Source organism: Tamandua tetradactyla, chromosome 15 (assembly GCF_023851605.1).
Source record: "Tamandua tetradactyla isolate mTamTet1 chromosome 15, mTamTet1.pri, whole genome shotgun sequence".
Taxonomy (NCBI): Eukaryota; Metazoa; Chordata; class Mammalia; order Pilosa; family Myrmecophagidae; genus Tamandua; species Tamandua tetradactyla.
This window is the reverse complement of record NC_135341.1, coordinates 23,962,294-23,982,121: the sequence shown is the minus strand read 5'-3', so window position 1 is coordinate 23,982,121 and position 19,828 is coordinate 23,962,294. Positions and strand designations below refer to the sequence as shown.

The window sequence follows — 19,828 nt, the reverse complement described above, 5'->3', positions numbered from 1 at the left end:
AACTTGATTTTATCTTCTATTCCAGTAACCTTGGCAAAAAGATTAGTCTGGTCAGTTTCTTTCTGGTAAATCCACATCATCTCCTTTCTTTAAATGCTCATTTATCTTTCAATTACCAGTCCTTCTGACCTTCAATACACACCCTTTAAGACGTATCAAAATTAAATTCTTCAGTTAACCATCTAAGTCTTTTCCTCAAATCTTTGCAGATAAAATAGCATAAAAATAATGGCTTCTTTCCCAGCCAGATTGGAGCTCTTTACCATTCTCTAAAGTCTCTTTGCTAAATTCAACCTGGTAATTTTGCTAGTTTTGAGAGTCATATAAACATAAATGCCTATTGGGCTAGGCAGGTAAAATAAATGAATGCATATAGCAATCCGGTTATAAGAATAATAGGTATCTATACACTGTGTCATATTAAACACAGTTTCTCTCTTCTTTTTTATTAAACAGAGAATTTTCAAAAATTATTTTTCACTTTCTAAACTGCTAGAAACTATAGGCATAAAAATTAGTCTCAGAAGTGCAAGCTTTATGTTAAATGGCAATTAACCTTTAAATTCACTGTTAGGGATTCATCAGGGAGAGATGGAGACTGTGGCAAAACTATTCACCTCTAGTTATTTGTTGTCAAGTAGGAGTTTAGGCCCAAGGTTTTGAGATTGTGCTAGTTTGAAATGATTGATGTACCCTAGAAAAGCCATGTTTTAATCCTAATCCCATTTTGTAAAGTCAGCCATTTCGTCTAATCCCTATTCAGTACTGTATGTTTGAAACTGTAATTAGATCATCTCCCTGGAGATGTGACTCAATCAAGAGTGGTCCTTTCGGGTGGGTCTTGGTTAGTTTACTGGAATCCTATAAAAGAGGAAACATTTTGGAGAATGAGAGAGATTCAGAGAGAGCAGAGACAAACAACATAGCCACGAGAAGCAGACAGTCCACCACCCAGTGACCTTTGGAGATGAAGAAGGAAAAGGCCTCCCGGGGAGCTTCGTGAAACAGGAAGCCAGGAGAAGATGCTAGCAGATGACATGTGTTCGCCATGTGCCCTTCCAGCTGAGAGAGAAACCCTGTGTTCACTATGTGCCTTCTCACCCAAGAGAGAAACCCTGAACTTTGTCAGCCTTCTTGAACCAAGGTATCTTTCTCTGGATGCCTTAGATTGGACATTTCTATAGACTTGTTTTAATTGGGACATTTTCTCAGCAGTAGAACTGTAAACTAGCAACTTATTAAATTCTCCTTTTAAAAAACCATTCCATTCCTGGTATACTGCATTCCAGCAGCTAACAAACTAGAACAGAGCTCTTCTGTTTTTCTTGAAAAGTAAGGATAAGAAAAAAAAACTGCATTTTATGTGGAATCCCCAAGTTCTCTAAAATTGTCTAATCTTTTGCATGAAATCTACTTTTCTAGTATATTTGGTCTCTCTTTTCTTGTGTAAGGAACATCCAGGTTTTTGATGTGTGCTTTTTTGCTGGTGAGTTGACAGGTTGAGACCTCTAAGTTATGCCATCACTCAACCAGTAATTTTTAGTCTTCTTTTATCACCAACCCGCACTACACATCCTTTCCACCAATTCATAGTCATCACTTCTGTTAAGACGCTGCTCAAGAAAGTACTTCCTAAGACAACTTCCCTGACTCTGCCCTTCTTTCCTTATTATCAGGCTAATTCCTTCAGCCTTTATATGTATGCTTTGTGCTGTTATTTGTGAGCCCTCCATCTTTTTCTCTAATTACACCTAGACCAAAAATCCTTGAAGCCAAGTATCCTGTCTCCTACCACATTCATAACACCCATGGATTTAACAGAGTATTGTATGTTCCACAAGCATTTCATGAATATTTTGAGTGAATGAACTGCCTACTTGCCTAGTTGTGCTGGTCTAGCAGTTTTTATTCTATACTTGCTGAAATTCTGGACCAAAATAATAAATCTAAGTCAAGTCTCTACAGTTAAGGCAATCTTGAAGATTAAAACACTTAGCCATACAGGCAAGGCAAAACAGTTTATCTGGGCAATGAAAGTAGCAGCCATCTGTTGGTTTGATTCATCTCAAGACAACTGTCTCAATCCTGCAAACATTTGGTGCTGGAACTTAGTTTCAAGATACAAGCAAGGATGGAAAATATATGATGTACATGCCATCACTTTTCTGTCCTCAGCTTGTGACAGACATCATTAATAGATCACAATATTCTTTTCTGTTGAGCCTACTGCAGTTTTAGAAACCTTTCTAACACAACACTCTAGATGGAGCTTTGTCTAAAAAAGAGAGTTGGTATGTGAACTGAAACTCCCATCATATGAATTAGATGTACATATAATTCCATGAGTCAAAAAGAGATCACATAATATGTTACATCTGCTGTTTCTGACCTCTTTATATTTTAGAGGCTGGATGACTTAGAAGGGGGGGAAGCAATGTATCTAAGGTTGAAAAGCTAAGCAAGAGTTAAAAATGAAAAAATATTTCTACTTTAATGACTATGCCAGATTCATCTTATCATTAAATTCTAATATTGTCAGAAAGATTTACTGTGTGATAAGGCTGCTTTTGTCCTGCCTTGTAATACATGTACTAAAATAATTAAACTGTAAATGTCTTCATATGGTTTGCTAAATTAAATAAATAAATAAATGTATATTTATATTTAGGGGCTGCTTTATGTCTTAAACATCAAACCAAAGCCATTTCAAACAACTCAGATACAAAATGACCAGTATCAAGAATTACAATGAAAAGTCAACTACCTTTAACTACTAGCAAACTTAGCATTTATTAAAACAAATGCTCCCCTTTCCCAGAACCTTTGGGTATTTATGTGACACCTACGACTCAGAGTTAGAGCTCTGAAGCTATGAAAATCAGCAGTATACTATACAGGAACTGTTGAAACAGTGATCAGACATCAAGTAGAGATATGAATGAAGCTTATCTGGATAGAACTAAGGTATTTCAGAAGACTGGGTAAAGGATGATATCATCTATATTTTAAAACTTCAACTTTTGTGTGAGACTAAAGGGAGAGATGTTTATTTGGTGCAAAATTTATATTTTGGGCAGTGATTTCCTAATTTAACTTGTAAGACCAGTTTAATTGAATACCATAAGTACAGGGAATCTTGAGTAGGGCATGAGATTTTGTTGGTTTGTGCAAGTTAGTGTGATGTCCTGATAAATCCCACAGTGATTTGGACAGTGAATGAATAAGTAGTTGCAAAGTCCCCTTGAGGGAATGAGAAGAAAGGAGGAAATATTCACCTTCCCCACTTGGAGAATTTCTGATAGTCTCACAAGCAATGAGGACAACCAAATCAATAGGCTGAGTCCTCAGTCTTGGGGTTTGCCCCTACAAAACTTATCCCTGCAAAGAATAAGCTAAGCCTACTTAAAATTAGACCCGAAGAGTCACCACCAGAGAACCTTTTTTGTTGCTCAGATGTGGCTTCTCTCTCTTTAAGCTGACACGGCAAGTGAACTCATTACCTTCCTTCCTATCCCCCGTCCCCATGTGGGACATGACTCCCAGAGGTGTAAATCTCCCTGACAACGTGGGACAGAAATCCCAGTATGAGCGAGGGCCCAGCATCAAAGGATGAGAAAACCTTCTCGCCAAAAGGGGGAAGAAGGAAATGAAGCAAAATAAAGTGTCAGTGGCTAAGAGATTTCAAACAAAGTTGAGAGGTTATCCTGGAGGTTATTCTTATGCATTATATAGATACTCCCTTTTTAGTTTATGGTGTTTTGCAGTGCCTAGAGTTTCAGGTGCTATAGAGCTGTGTTCCAGTAGCCTTGTTTCTTGAAGATGATTGTATAATGACATAGCTTTTACACTGTGACTGTGTGATTGTGAAAGCCTTGCGTCTAATGCTCCTTTTATCTAGGGTATATTCAGATGAGTAAAAAATATGGGTAAAAATAAATAATAGGGGGAACAAAGGTTAAAATAAATTGAGTAGATTGAAACCTTAGTGGTCAATGAGAGGGAGGGGTAAAGGACATGGGATGTATGAGTTTTTCTTTTTTCTTTTTTTGCTGGAGTGATGAAAATATTCAAAAAAAATGATCATGGTAATGAATACAAAAATATGTGATGATATTGTGAGCCATTGATTATATACCATGTATGGAATGTTTGTATGTCAAGAATGTTTGTATATTAAGTTTTTACAATAAAAATATTTTTTTAAATTCACCCTCAATACCAGAAAAAGTAATATAACCAATGATTAATCCTTAACTTGTAAAAGACCAAAAATTACATTTCAGAGTTTTGGTGCCTTTTAAATCAAATGTATGATAAATTTGTACATGATTTATGTACATGATAAATCATAGGCTGATTTATCATGTACTGATACATGACTGAGTAGCATAGTGGACATCTGTTGATTCTGCTTGCCCCAGCATGCATTCCTCATTATGTTACTATCAGGACTCTGACTCTCCTTTGGAGAATCTCTTCTCCCCAAATTTCAGTGCAAATGATATGAATGAAGCTAATTTCACCCCTTATGACCAGGAATGGGTAAGTGATCATCAGTGTATTTTGTTTGACTAATTATGCAGGGGGGCAATTATTGATTGATCAGTCTAATAAAACTCAATCCTGAAATTAGAACTGAAATATTAAGAAAGAAGAGTTTTTTTTAATTTTTTCCTGTAGCATGTTGAACTGGTAACATATAAAATTTAACACTTTGAGTGCTGATGACCATCTAACTGCCACAAAGACAAAAACTCTGCTTAATCACTTCTGACACAGTGGAATCAGAATTAAGAGATTAGACATTTCAGATGCCATTTTTGTGTAGTTGGATCCAGTCATCCATGAAAGCAAATGTCTCTTAACTTTTCATATAGGTAAGAAAAAAGGTCTGCTTACTTTATGTCACAGTTAGAGCTCAGTTTCTGTCACTCGCAAGTAACAGAGTATGACCAAATACAATTATCTATAGCTTGTTTTAAATTGTAGGAGCTGACAGTCTAAGCTTTTCATCCTGAGTTAGAAATATAAATTCCATTAATGATGGGCTGTTAATTCACACAATGAACCTGGTAAGTATCATTTATAAAATAGGGGTTAAAAATGGTAGTCCACAAAGAAAATATGCAAATGGATAACAAGCACATGAAAAGATGCTCAACATCATTAGTTAATAGGGAAATGCAAATAAAACCACAATGGGATACCACTTCACACACCCTAGGATGGCTATAAACACTTTAAAGGACAGACAATAACAAGTGTAGGTGAGGCTATGCAGAAATCTGCACCCTTAGACACTGTTTATGGGAACGCAAAATGCAGCCACTTTGGAAAATAGCCTGTCAATTCTTCGAAATGCTAAACATACAGTTGTTGTATGACCCAAAAATCCCACTCTTCGGTGGAGAAATGAAAACATAGGTACACAATAAAAGAAATGGTCCATAGTAAAACTGTATACAAATGTTCATAGCAGCATTATTCATAATAGCTAAATAGTGGAAACAAATATCCATGAACCAATGAATAGGTAAACAAAATGTGGTATATCCATAAAATGGAATATGATTTGGGCATAAAATGGAATGAAATGCTGATACAACATGAACAAACCTTGAAAATATGCTAAGTGAGAGAACCCAGTCACAGAAGACCAAATGCTATATGATACCATTTATATGAAATGTCCAGAATACGCAAATCCATGGAAACAGAAAGATGGTGGTTGCCAGGGGCCAGGAGGAGTGGGCAATAGACAGCAACTGCTAATGACTATTGTGTTTCTTTTTTGGGGTGATGGAAAAAATGTTCTGGAATTAGTTGAAAGTTGCAAAACTTTGTGAACATACTAAAAAATAACACCGAATTGCATGCTTTAACAGGGCAAACAGAATGCTATGTGAATTTTTCCAATAAAAAAAGGTTTTGCTGGAAAAAATGGTAATCCATTCTAATTCTCAAATATGACTTTATAAGAAATCCATGATAATATAAAAATGATCATTGTTGGGAAAAGCTAAGAAAAAGAGATCCATACAAATGCAAAAGCCTACTATTTTTTTAAAACCTGAGCAAGTGTTAAGAGAATGGGTAAGCAAAATTATCAAACAGATTTTCTCAGGTCTCTTGGCTTCCTTTGTATCAAGAAATGGGTCAACAAATATGTAGCAGGCACACACAAAAGCTATTTGCAGACCTCTTGAGGTTAACAGCACACAACATCTTGCCACTGCACCAGCCTGGCCAAGAATATTATTTATGCTACCCTTTCACAGCTATATCAGTCTCCCATTAAACATTCAGAGCCTCCTTGTTAATAAACTGCATTATGAGCTAGATGCATTGTCTGGACAAAATGCATTGTCCAAAACACTGCCCCATTATTACATAAAATGCAGAATGCAATTAGTATTCCTCTTTGCATAAGCCACAGCTTCCAAAATTGGTGCCATATTATAAAGGCTTAATTAAATAAACAAAAGTTGGGCCATGACTGATTATATTTATCTGAATTTTATATTGTGAAGAAAGGCCAATGTTCAAATTCCGTTTACAAACATCTAAATTCTGGGTAGCCTACATGAAGACAATCGAAACAGAAAGCCTGAGAATTCTGTGTGGTAATAGTATTGTGATGGTACACCAACAAAAGCAAGCGATTAACTGCTGGGACATAAACCATTCTGAGAAATGCTCAGAATGCGATGATGATAATATTGTATTCAGCTGTATTATATGGTACAATTCTTCTATTTGTTCATATGCATTTTCCATTTAATGGATGGAGGAGTGACTTTTCATATTTCTGTGAAATCCTAAATGTGACAAAAGGGAAAAAAAAATGTGAGCTAGTAAAAATAAAAATAAAAAAGTGCGAGGTGGTGCTGGGTTTGGAGCATGGGTACATCATGATGGAGTGTAAGAATATGGTACCTTTCTGTATTCCAGACAGTTTTTATTGATTTTTCCCTAACCTAACCCCCAAAGAAAGCCATTTATGTAAGCCATGAACAGTGAACTAATATTTGGGACCTTAATATTGAGTAGCTCAGTTTATGAGCCTTGACTAAAGGAGTATTTACATTAAACTGCACTCATCTGATTAAAATCCATCAACTCTACGATATTGAGAATTATAGAAGGGTACTCTGAATACTGAGACAGACCATAATCAAAGGACATCGAGGAGTCAGACTGGAGGGGAGAGGAAATCAGAGAGCATGTGACTGTGTTGAAAAGCAGATTGCATTAAAGCCCATATGCTCAATTTTGAAAGGAGTCCTAAGCCTACTGCAAATATAGAAGCTCTGTGAACATGATAATTCTTTCAACGAAGTTCATAATATGGCTTACAGGGGCCCTGTGAAAACAGGGTGTCTGAGATAGTGTTACAGTTGAGTGGAAGAATGACTGGCCCAGCAATGGAGTGTAGCATATATAGGAAACCCAGGAAATGTTTCCTGTCTTGGCAGGATCAGCAAGAGCTCTGGGAGTCCGTGCCTGGGAACTTTCAGCAACCTGAATGGATGTCTTAAACCACTGCTATTTCTATCAGCTCCAGCCACCAGACAGGCTCAGAGCCCTACTGGTCTTAGCAGAACTTGCTGCACCATGCCAAAAAAGAATGGCATTTGAATGGGTAATAGGCTGTAAGAGGCGACCTTCATGCATTTGAAGAGCTATCATTGAGATAATGGTTCAAATCCCAAATCTGTGTGATCCTAGACAAGCCAGTTTTCTCATCTTTCAGTGAGATGGTAAAAGTAGATATAAACACATGTGAAATGAATAAATGAATGGCTGATGGAATGAATCCTCTAATGCAAGATATCCAACCTCAGCACCGAAGATATATGGACCCAGAAAATTATTTATTGTGGGGGTTGTCCTATACTCTGCAGTAACCCTGATCTCTATCTACTAGATGCCAGCAGTGCCCCTCTCCCCAGTGTAACAACCAACAATATCTCTGGGGGACAAAATTGCCCCCAATAGTTGAGAATCACTTATATTCCAGGATTTAGATTCCAAGAGCTAAATTAAAGGATTGGACACCTGTACATTGCTTTTCAGTATTAGCAAAACTTACACTGACACCTCTAGTATCACTGGAAATTCATTTTGAAAAATTTTATTGAGCATCTATTATGTACCAATCAGAAAAAGTGAATAGAAAGATACTGCCTCTGCCCCTGAGGTGGTCACGGCCTGAGTGGAATGTGGTATTTTCACAACCTTCCATCAAAGAGAAGAAGAGGGAAGATTCAGCTAACCATATTTCCAATAACATAACTGTTATCTTCTAGAATATTCTTCTATGTGATTAGATAGTTGAACTGTAAAGGCAAGCAAAAATTAACAGCATATATTTTTGTGGCTACAAGCTCACTGTGTGTATCAGAGTTGCTATCATTTGAAAAGTTGAATTTTGGTAATTTTGATTCATTTTCATTGTTTGCCGTAGCTGTTTATTGGGGGTGGGGTGGGGGTCTCTTAGACTAGAAGGTCCGTCTTATGAGATGATTTGGCCTAAGAGCATAAGCTAAGATAGAAAGCTCTGGAATGAAACTGCTAGTTGTAACTCTGGATTCTGCTACTTATTTCTGTGTAACTATTGTCAATTCATTAGCCCCTCCAATGTTCATGTCCTTCTCTGTGAAAGGTGTACCCACCTCACAGATTTGTTGAGCCCTGCCATAAATCAAATATTGCATAAACAGTAACTATTATTGTTATTATTACCTACTATTGATATTATACATAGCCTGATTATTTTTTTTAACTTAGTTTTTTTTTTATTTCTTTTTTTGAGGGGTGGGGGATGGGGGGTGAGGGGTGCTGATGCACGATCAAGGAATCGAACCCAAGTCTCCCGCAAGGAGGCAAGCATTCTACCACTGAACCACACATGCACCCTAACCCAGTCCTTATACAGTAAAATGATTTCTGAGAAAATGAAGACAAGGTTTTTGTAAATGGAATTAAGTAATCAAATCCTGGAACCTGAATAGAATCTGTGCTTAAAATGGTCATTAATATTCATCAATCACCTCCTACAAGTCAGGAGCTAAGTGAATAACTGCATCCTGAGGCAAACAAAACAAAGGATTCCAAACTTTAGTACCTTAGCTCCTTACTCTGGAGCCCACCCATCTTAATTACTATCATAAAAGCACCCACAGCATCCCCACTTCAGTTAAGGCAAGAGCATTTGATCAATATTCTTCCAGAAGGAAGTCCATGGGCATTCAAGAATTGCCCACAGGAAAACAGTGGACAAAAGGCTATATTCAGAAGCTTGGAAATACAGAGAAAAGACTAATTGTCATTCCACAGAACGTGAACAAGCCTCCTTGGTCAAGAATCCACATGCTTTCACAAAAGCAGAAACTTCTGATTCTCAAAATCGCCTAAAGAGTTCCTAATTTCACCTCAAGCCTCTGCCTTAGCACCCACTGTGCTGTGCCAAGTTATTTTCATCTACTGTCATTTCTGACAGTGGATTTGACCCTATCGCAATTGAGTTTAAGGAGTTTGTAGACAGAAACACTATCTGAGCTGTCAGCACCTTGCCTGATCATCTTCCAGTAAGTGGTTTGGCAGAAGCTCACAGTTAGAGATGCCCTGAAGCAGGCTGTTGGAGGAAACTGGTCAATAAGAGAGGCGTGCTGTGCTCCACAGCTGAAGCCAGTTCTGCCGTATTGCCGGTAGGACATCTCAAGACAGTCTCCCCTTGGACTCAGCTGATAATATACAGGGTACATTTGTCACCCTTTGTCCAGGCATATTGACCCTGTAACATTCTCCAGGCACTTCAAGTCCAGTTGCAGCTCTGTGACCTTTGCCTGTGGATCACTTTGTCTGAATTGCCCTTTCCCTTTCCCCTTCTCATCCATTCTTTAGGATCTAACAAAATGTTACCTCCTTTGAGAAGCCTTTCCTGCAGCCCCCAAGGCAGAAGTAGATATGGCTGTGTTGAACCAGAAAACAAACATTAAACTTTCCAAACCAAATTTGTACTTTGATTTCCTTCCAAAGGTGTGATATAATGCATGGCAATGGCAATGTTATCCGGTCTGATTGAATATCACAGTGACATGGGGGAACTTTTGAAAAATATAAATTCCCAGGCTCTCCCCTGGTTGACAATAGGTCAGAGGCTTGGGACCCAGGAGTGAGTATTGTTCAAAAGCTTCCATAAATAGTCTGATGAAGAAGTAGTATTGGAACCAGTAGCGAGGCATTGCTACTGATCGGCTGTGTGACTTTAAGCAAGTCACTTTGCTTCTCTGAACCTGTTTTCTCATCTGTAAAATTGGGGATAACACTGCCCATGTCATAAAGCTTGGAGGAGGACAAATGAGGGAAAAGCCCTTCAGTGATCCAGCTTATAAAATGTCCTTTATCAGAGAACAATTTAGCCAGAGAGTGAAAAGGTTAGAACCAGGATGATAACCTGGAAAAACCAAAAGGGTCATTGAGAAATAGCCTGTGTACAAAGCAGCACATGAGCATGTAATTTCCATTTTTGGACAGACTACAATCTTCATTCCTGTTGCCTGTTTCTTCTGATTAAAATGATTCCCCAGTAGCTGAAACCATTAACATGTGAAGTCCATCAAATGGCACCTATTGTACTGAGCTAACCAAGTTTGTAAAATTAGTCAGTCTTTTGTGTCTTTCAGAATAATGATTTGACAATTTTCAGTATCTAAAATATTGTAATGGCACCCCAAGAAAAATGTGTTTCATGACCAGCTAGCTATTTAACAGAGTTTGGCTTTTAGGAGCCATGGGTTTAATTGTATCCTAAGCTGATGAGTCACCACTGTTGCTTTTAGTTAAGGAAGCCAAACAATGATTCTGTGACCCTCAACTCAAAGTGCCCCTATAGTCCTAGGAAAATGCCAGAATATTAACTGTTTTGTTTCACTTAGGGATGTCAAACAATGGGATACCTTGGTAACCACAAAGTCTCCTGCAGAGTAATTCCCCATAAAGAAAGGGTGATGTGAAACTAGGAACAGTTTCACAGCTCATAGAGGTGAGAATAAATACTGAACAAAAGCAAAAAAAAAGAACGCCTGCCTGCCTTATCCACTCTCAAATTTCTGCCCTGCTGGCTCTCCTTAGGGGATGGACCATACGGCAGGTTTTAGAAGAACTGACTCTTGGAGGCCTCGTTCTTGCTCCCTCTGGCCAGAGGCCTCTGAGCGGAACGGGGGGGCAATGTCGCATTACGATTACGAACGCTGGATTAGGAGATGACACAAACTAAATTGGAATCCACTTGTCTGGATTGGTGACTCTTTTAGGCTCTGTCTCTTTCTCTTTTCATAAAATGTGAATAATTAAAGTATGCAGCTTCTCTGGTCATTAGGCAGACAAAATTATAAGCGAACATTTAATATGTGACTGTGTGCTCAAGAAAAAGTAGATATTGGGCTTTTATTATGTAGCAAACACCGTGCTAGGACCTGGGGACAAAGGTACAAAAAAGATAGACATAATCCAGGACTTCATGAAGCTTATGGTCTAGCTCAGGAGTACCAAATGTATGTATTTTTGTACCATCTTGTTTATATACAAACAAAAAAACATGTAGTGAACGGTTTTAAATTGAGAGACGACGCAAAAGTCCAGATTTCTGGCTTCTCATTAAAAACATCAAAAAATCTGAGAGGAAGTGGAATTTCTTCCCAAATATCTAGCCAGTGCCTCCAGAGCCTCACAGTTTCAAAGCACAGCACCCATCTTCTGCCTAAGAGTAGCCCACTGGCTTCTCTAACTAAGAGAAAAAAACTCCCTGTCTACACAGGATGAGGGACCTTGGAGAATTGTGAAAGACAACAGAAGCTGAGGACACAGGTCTAGAGGACCAGAACTGAAGCAAGGAAGGAGAAAGGAGACTTGGCACTCCCTATTTTTAACAGAGTTTATTTATTTCTCAGCTCAACTCACTTTGTTTGTCAGGACATAGAAAACCCTGGAGGGGAATTCTGATTCCAACTTGCTCTTTGCACAGCTAATTAGTTGGGGCTCCCAGAAGTCTGGAGAGAACAATGACATCCCTAGCAGTTGCAGCTGGACTAGCTTAGGTCTTTTTTTTTCAACCCAGGGTCAGAAACCAAGGAGGGGAGCTATTTGTTTTGGTCTTAAAACAAATCGGCCCAGAGACACAGACAGATGTTCTGACCCAAGACCAAGAAAGTTACTAATTCATTGCCTGGGAAAATTCCCCTCTCTTGCCTTTCCTAACAGCCTACAAGACACAAAATATATATTTTCCCCCATCAAACTATTTACTTCTCTTCCTTGCAAATAGGAAGTGATGTTCAGAATTAGTCACTATATGACCAAGAATTGTACCCCTCTTACCTAATGAGCTATTTCATGTTTCCTAGGCCGATAGAGCAAAGCCAAGAGCTAATTGAAATGGATCAGTGAAATAACCAAAGTTTATTTGTACCCAACTTGCTAATAAGTACCCGTAAGTTCATTCTAATAGAGAATCTATGGCAAGTCCCTCAAAAACAGGGAAGAGGATAGGAAATCTACTCACCATAGTGATGAACCCAATAACAGAGTAGAACAACTTTCCAGAAATTCCAAAGGGATTTCCCTTATATCTATTATTATTAATGGTTCCCCCGCACCCATTTTAAACAGACATTAATAAAGATCTGCTTGACCTCATACATATTGAACTGAACCAGAGATATAACCACAATCACTCTACAAGGTTCACTGCTACATGCTACTTCCAGCCCTCCTGTATCTGAACACATTTTCAGTCTTGGCCGTTCCAATAGAGGTTCATCTAAAATTCTTTTCAACTAGATAAATTCCTCAAAGACGAGGTTAGGCACATTTCTGATTAAATTTATACCCACTGAAAGGTGTATAGGGAGATATATTGGATACCAGGAGGATCTATAACAAAGAGAGGTAGCCTAGTTGAATGGGTTAGCAGAAAAGTCATCTCAGAAGAAATGACACAGGCTGAGCTTTGAAAATAGGGAAAAAGCATTACAAGCTGAGGAAATCATATTTGCAAAGGCCTACAATGGGATCAAATGGGGTGAATATAAATGAATGAACAAAGGTCATTATGACAAGAGTGCAGAATGCAGGAGAGAGAGAATAATGAGGATGTAGAGGTTGGTTGGAACAATGCAAGACAAGGATTCAAGGATATTGAGCAATGGAAAGGAGGTTTAGAGGTTTTTAAGCAGGGTGTAGTGGTTGTGGTTGCTGATTAGATTTATGCTTCGATAAAAAGTAGACATGGGGAAGTGGTAGCTGCTGACCAAGCCTGCTGCCTTCTTACCACTGCTTCTACCCCACCCCCACCCCACCCCACTCACCAGCCCAGCTGCAGATGGTCAGATAGCCCCCATCTTGCCCTGCAATCCCCAGCTCCAGCGGTTGCCAGCCTATGTTGTAGACTGTGGTACTAGGTATACAAACTAGGATATGATGGAAATACACAACCATGATTGATCACCCCTTACTACTGTACTGCTATTGGGAGTCAGCAAAAGCGGGTGATCAAGCTCAGAAGAGGGTGATGAAAGGTGTTGATGACCTAAATTTCTTCATTGATGATGAAGCAATAGAAAAGCCTACATACGCAACAATCTGCCATGGAATAGCTGAAAATTGGGACTTGATGGAAAGGTTTGTGGAGCAAGTAATCTTTGAAGGTCATTATTTTCTTTTGACTAAACCTCCCCTGAATTCTCCAAGAAACAGGGAATATACTGCTGAAATAATATTTTGAGTCCTTTAATGTCCCAGGCTTGTACATTGCTGTGCAGGCTATTCTTGCCTTAGCAGCATGCTGGACTTTCAGACAAGTAGGAGAAAGGATGTTGACTGATACAGTAATAGACAGTGAAGAGGTGTTACTCATGCCATTCCTGTGGCTGAAGGGAATGTGACTGGCAGTTGTATTAAGCACATTCCAATCACAGGATGAGATATATTATATGCAGCAACTGCTGAGAGATTGAGAAGTAGGAATCCCCCTAGAGCAATCCTTGGAAATAGCTAAGGCAATAAAGGAGTGCTATAGTTATGCCTACCCAGATTTAGTAAAAGAATTTGACAAGTATGACACAAGTGGATCAAAGTGGATTAAATAGTATTCTAGAATCAGTGCTATATCAAAGAAAGAATTTTCCAATGATGTTAGTTATGAGTGATTCTTGGGACCTGAAATAATTTCTCACCCAAAGTCTGCTAATCTAAACTTCATATAACCCTTCTCAGAAGTTGTAGATGAGGTCATTCAGAATTGTCCTATTGATGCCAGGCATGCTCTCTACAAGAACGTTGTCCTCTCTGGAGGTTCCACCATGTTCAGGGACTTTGGCCATCGTTCTCAAAGAGATGTGAAAAAGACTATAGATGCCAGGCTGAAAGTAAGTAAGGAATTGAGTGGTGACAGATTGAAGGCAAAGGCTTTTTATGTGCAAGTGATTATACACCATATACAGCGACATGCAGTCTGGTTGGGGGATCAGTGCTGGCCTTCACATGTGAGTTTTGCCACATATGCCACACAGAAAAGGATTATGAAGAAATTCAACTTAGCATATGTCATCACAACTCTGTGTTAGAGTCATGTTGTAAAACTGACTTCTGATTATGGAGGCTAGGAAGGTGGAGAAGAGATACACTTTCTGATTACCTGTGTGGCAGTTAGATTCAGTTGTCAATTTGGCCAGGTGAAGGCACCTAGTTCTGTTGCTGCGGACATGAGCCAATGGTACCTGAACCTCATCTCTTGCTGATTACATCTGCAGTAGGCTAGGAGGCGTGCCTGCTGCAATGAATGACCTCTGACTTAATTGGCTGTTGCTTAAATGAGAGAGTACAATGTAACACAGCCCGAGCAGCCCAGCATTCCTCATCTCAGCACTCCCAGCTCGGCCCAGGCCTTTGGAGGTGCAGAAAGGAATCACTCCAGGAAAAGTGGTTGGAACACAGAGGCCTGGAGAGAAGGCCAGCAGAGATTACCCTGTGCCTTCCCACATAAGAAAGAACCTCAGATGAAAGTTAGCTGCCTTTTCTCTGAAGAACTAACAAAATAAAACCCCTTTCATTAAAAGCCAATCCATCTCTGGTGTGTTGCATTCTGGCAGCTAGCAAACTAGAACAACCTGTTTTGCCTGGATGGCTGATTTGAAGTTTTAAGATTGACTTCACAATAATAAGACCAAACATAATTATACAGGAATATTTTAATAAGTGTATCAACATGCAAATATAGAGGAATGCTAAAATGAATGTTTTTCTTTAGACTGAATATTTGACTCGTACGTGTGACAAAAAGAAGTGAGTTTTTTAGTTTTTTCTGTGCCCAAAATTTTGTCTATCATTGAATTATCCAAGATTTGATGGGATGTATTGGTATGTAAATAGGTATATAATGCTTAAATTGTACATATGAAGTGTGTAATGCAAGAGCTCATTTATATTTCATACTTTTTTGTACATTGAGGAAAATGTCAAAGAAAAACTGTAGCATTTGAGGGAAAAAGTAACCAAGTAACAGATAAATTCTAAAAGTTGCCTTATGAGACTTGACCTGTACACTCATGGGATTCCGGTTATTAGAACTGCTCCCATCCCCCTCCACCGTTTTAACGGTTTTCTTTGCAAGTGCTTTTAGGACTAACAAGCTAGTATTTTGGATTAACTGACACCTGCTAGTGCTTCCTGATTACTAGCATTCTGCTTCTTGCTTTAAAAGAAAAGCAAAGACAAGACTGTTGGACCAGTATTGCAATTCTGCATTGTCATTCCTAATTTAAAAAACAATAATTTGATGGTCATAATTTAAAGCCTAAAATCATTCTAATAAAGGCACAAATTTATTTTAATACTTGTTTCAAGTTCTTTAATCTCTTTACAAGTTAACTAATATATCTATTTTCTTCAAACATCTACAATAGTTCTTAAAATCACAAGAGGTGGTTAGTAAACTAACCTTTTTATGAGCTCTATACAAATAATTGTGAATTTTTAATATGTTGGTGCTTTCATTTTGTGAAAGTGTCAGTTCCTGACACATCTTGGGAACTTAATTTTCTTTGCATTTAAAAATATCTGAATCACGAAGAAAAAGTGAGGCAAATAAATTAAATTGAATTACCTTTAAAAAAAAAAGTAGATTGGGGAAGAGGTTATACAGAATTGATCCAAGTATATCAGGTGGTCTTAACTTCTAGATTATAAAAGTCTAAGGGGGAATGGGGATTTGGACTTGTGGTGCTGGGTTGATAAGAGAGAAACTGACATAGTCAAACAGTATTAGCTGCAGGACCAAGCCAATGTGCCAGAGATAACTTAATAGCCTCAAACTGGTGCCAAATGTATGTAATTCTTAGCTCTGTGCTGCTGAGTAAAGACATTTAAAAAACCCAAACCTAACAAGACCTGAGCATGTCTATATTCCCTTATCTGCAGTACATCCACAGCAGGGTATCACCATGCACTCTGCATCTTCATAGCTCTATATTTGAGTTTACAAATTCTGAGAAAGACTCCATAGGAAAGCCCATTAAATAGGTAGGGAAGAAAACTCTCCCGATTGAGCACTGAAAAGAAAGATTATAGTTGAAGCTGGTGAAATGTTGAATTTCGACTCTGGAGTCATTAGCACTGCTAGAGATTTTTTTAAAATATTTTGGTTAATCAAAACAATGGGTCAATCAACTGTTCCACAAGGACAGCTCCTGTGGTCATAAATCTTTGCTCTCACCTGAAGCTGACATGGCCTCAGTGCACAGGAGAGTAAGCAGCAAAAGACAAATGTTTCTCTTCATTTCCCCCAAAGGGAGTTAAGCAATGAGTAATAAAAGGATATAAATTAATCACAGTGCTTTCCAGAAGTTTATGATTCAAGGTTGGGAGAAATAATGGAAGGGAGAAAAGAACCTTGGATGAACAAATTTCTTTTGAAAGTAAAAGGATGAGTTTCTGAGGTAGACCTGACTTACTACATACAAGAATTCACAATGACTAGCAGCACTCCTTTGGTTCTTCCAATGATGGGTTCATTCATTTCTTATGTTTCCAGACAATCATGACTAATCTGTGGCTACAGAGGAGAACTCAGTTTCTGTCCTTTTTTTTTTTTTTTTTGGACTGTTGTGAAAATGGGGAGAGGGTAAGAGTCAAAAAGGAGGGATGGAAGGAGGTTACAGTTGGCTATATAATAAGTACTGAGAGAATATGAGAAGAGGAAGAGGAGGGACAAATGTGCATCAGCAGGTAGAGGAGAGAGAATTTTCTGTTTCAATTTTACTTTGGGAATGAGGTTAAAGAAAGAGATACCAGTATTGTTAAAGATATGGAAGCGGGTAGGAACAGAACAGTTGTATGTGTGTTTGTCTAAAACTGTGGTTGGGATTAGATATATAGCTCTCCCTCATAGTTTCTGAGACCAGCAGAGGATTTCAGCTATTTTGGAACTATGTCCTCTTGCTGAACTGATTTTCCTTGAGAGTAACACTCTGAGACTGAACCATGGGCATCCACTATTTATAAAGGCTAGAAACACATTTATTTGAAATTATTGGGTGCATGGCACCATGCCAGGAACTATTAATGATAGAAAGAATGACAAAGACCTTTGTGACGCTACTCTGCTTACTTCTCTAGTTTTATCTCCCATTAGTTCTCCTACTTAACCAAAATCACAGCAATTTTTTTCTTGCATTTCCCAAACTACCATGCTCTGCTTTCCCTCTGGGTATGTGAGCATGTTGTTCTCTCCAGCACCACCCTCTTTCTTCCTGCCTACACCTGGTCAATTGTTACCACTCTTCAGGTCTCAGTTTAGGTGTTGTTTCTTCAGAGAATCATCTTGAATTCTGAGTTGAGTCAGGTGTCCCTTCTCTGGGCTTTCAGTGGGCTTATCTCAACTGTAGCCCACGTAACATTCAAAAATAATTCGATCATGTGCAAGCTTCTTGATACAGGTGCTAAGTCTTAGTCATTCTTGTATTTCTAGCCCCTACCATACCATGAGACATATATAACATGCACAACGTACATTGCCGAATGAATAAAGAAAATAGGATACTTGATGCCCAACCTCAAGGAACTTTCAGTATAGTTAACTAAATCAGAATATTTTGAACTAAACACAACACAAGGTGATATAAAATAAATTGCTTATGAGTATAAAGAAGGTATTGAGAGAAGTAGGTATTGGCTGAAGTGATAGAAGCAACAGCAGCAATTAAAACTCAATGAATGTTTATGACACAAGTCTTATTTTAGTTGTTTTCCTAAGCAACCCTCTAACATGGTGATAATTTTATCCCCATTTACAAATGAAGAACCTGAGATTCAGAGAGATTAAGTAATTGCTCAAGGTCACATAGCTAGCAATCAGCAAAGCCAGGGATTTGAATTTTGAATCCAAGGCCTAATTTTATAATCACTATACAAGGAAATGCATTGGCTCTGGGTATTGGGGGATGGGTAGAATGGAAGGTGGGTATTCTGAGAAACTGGCATATGTTCATGGGCATGAGGACCCACTGGTGGCTTTGGAGCAGAAGAGACATGATGAGAGATGGGGCTTTGAAAGTTTTATCAGGCAAAACACAGGCTGGACTGAGAGATAAAAGGATAGTTTGTAGATAAGGAAACAACTAGGAGACTAGTACTACTACTGAACTCTGAAACCACTGGTTTTGGGAATGCAGAAGACATGAACAGCCCTTGACAGCTGAGTTACTGTGGGTCTGAAAGAGAAAGAAACCAAAAGTGACTAAAGAGTATTAGGATTAGATGACAGGGACAGTGTTGACACCACTATCACTAATGGGGAAGCCAACCAGGAGAAAATATTGTTTAAAGAGACAAATTTTTCGAACATGCTGAATAAGATGCTGCAAAGAAAATCTCCAGGAGATAGTTGAAAATGTGAGACCAGACAGTCAGAAAGCAATCAGTTACCAAAAAATGCAACTTCAGAGTCATTTGCCCAGAGGTACAAGCTAAAGCCACAATAAATGTGGATATGTTTCCAAGGCCTTAGGAGTAGCTCAAACTAGTTAACACATTTAGATGGTGGAAATTATGAAGAGTAGCAGGTACAAGACCTTAAAGAATTGAGATCACAGTGTCCATCATGATCCAAACATTATGCCAGGAACTTTTTTAGACATTATTCCATGAGATAAGAATTACCTATATTTGAAAACTGAGGCTCAGAAGTAATGTCTCTTTCCCAAGACACACAACTAGAAGGGACCAAATGCCAGGTTTGCTGACTCAGGGAGCACCTGACTCACACCACACTGCCTCCCTGGACAGGCCTTTGTTAAAGCAAGGAAGGGGAAGGGTTTTCAGGAGGGAGCAGGTGAATTCAGTCAAGAGCAAAAAGGACTAAGAAAAAGCCACTGATTTAAGGGACCCACCTGTCAGAGAGAACAGATACCAAAGTGTTCACTGAGGAAGTTACATGGGTGAAAGGTTTCATTTTAATAACAATGGCTTTTACTATAACAGAAGAAACTGAAAAATGAAAAAGTTAATTTTTCCTAATTTTATATATGAGGAAACTGAGAGACAGAGAAGTTAAAAGAACTATCCAGGGATACAGAGCACCAAGTTGTTCTTTTACTTTAATGCTCTATTCTTCTTTAATATTTTCTTTGATGTCAAGTTCCTATCCAGATGCTGTATAATAATCACATTTTATTTACAGAATTTACAGAAAGGTATTGCAAACAATAAGAAAAAGGCAAAATGCCTAAGAACAAATTAGCGAAGAACATGAATAGGTAATTTCCAAAAG

General features: G+C 38.4%; 1 protein-coding gene and 1 pseudogene across 7 annotated transcripts in view; one reads left to right on the top strand and one right to left on the bottom strand.

Annotated features, from left to right (window-relative positions):
- The window catches only part of FHIT (fragile histidine triad diadenosine triphosphatase), a 1,619,043-nt gene that overhangs the window by 1,107,842 nt on the left and 491,373 nt on the right, over window positions 1-19,828 (bottom strand). The gene's annotated exons all lie outside the window — the stretch shown is intronic.
- On the top strand, window positions 13,435-14,653 carry LOC143657826 (actin-related protein 3 pseudogene; annotated as a pseudogene).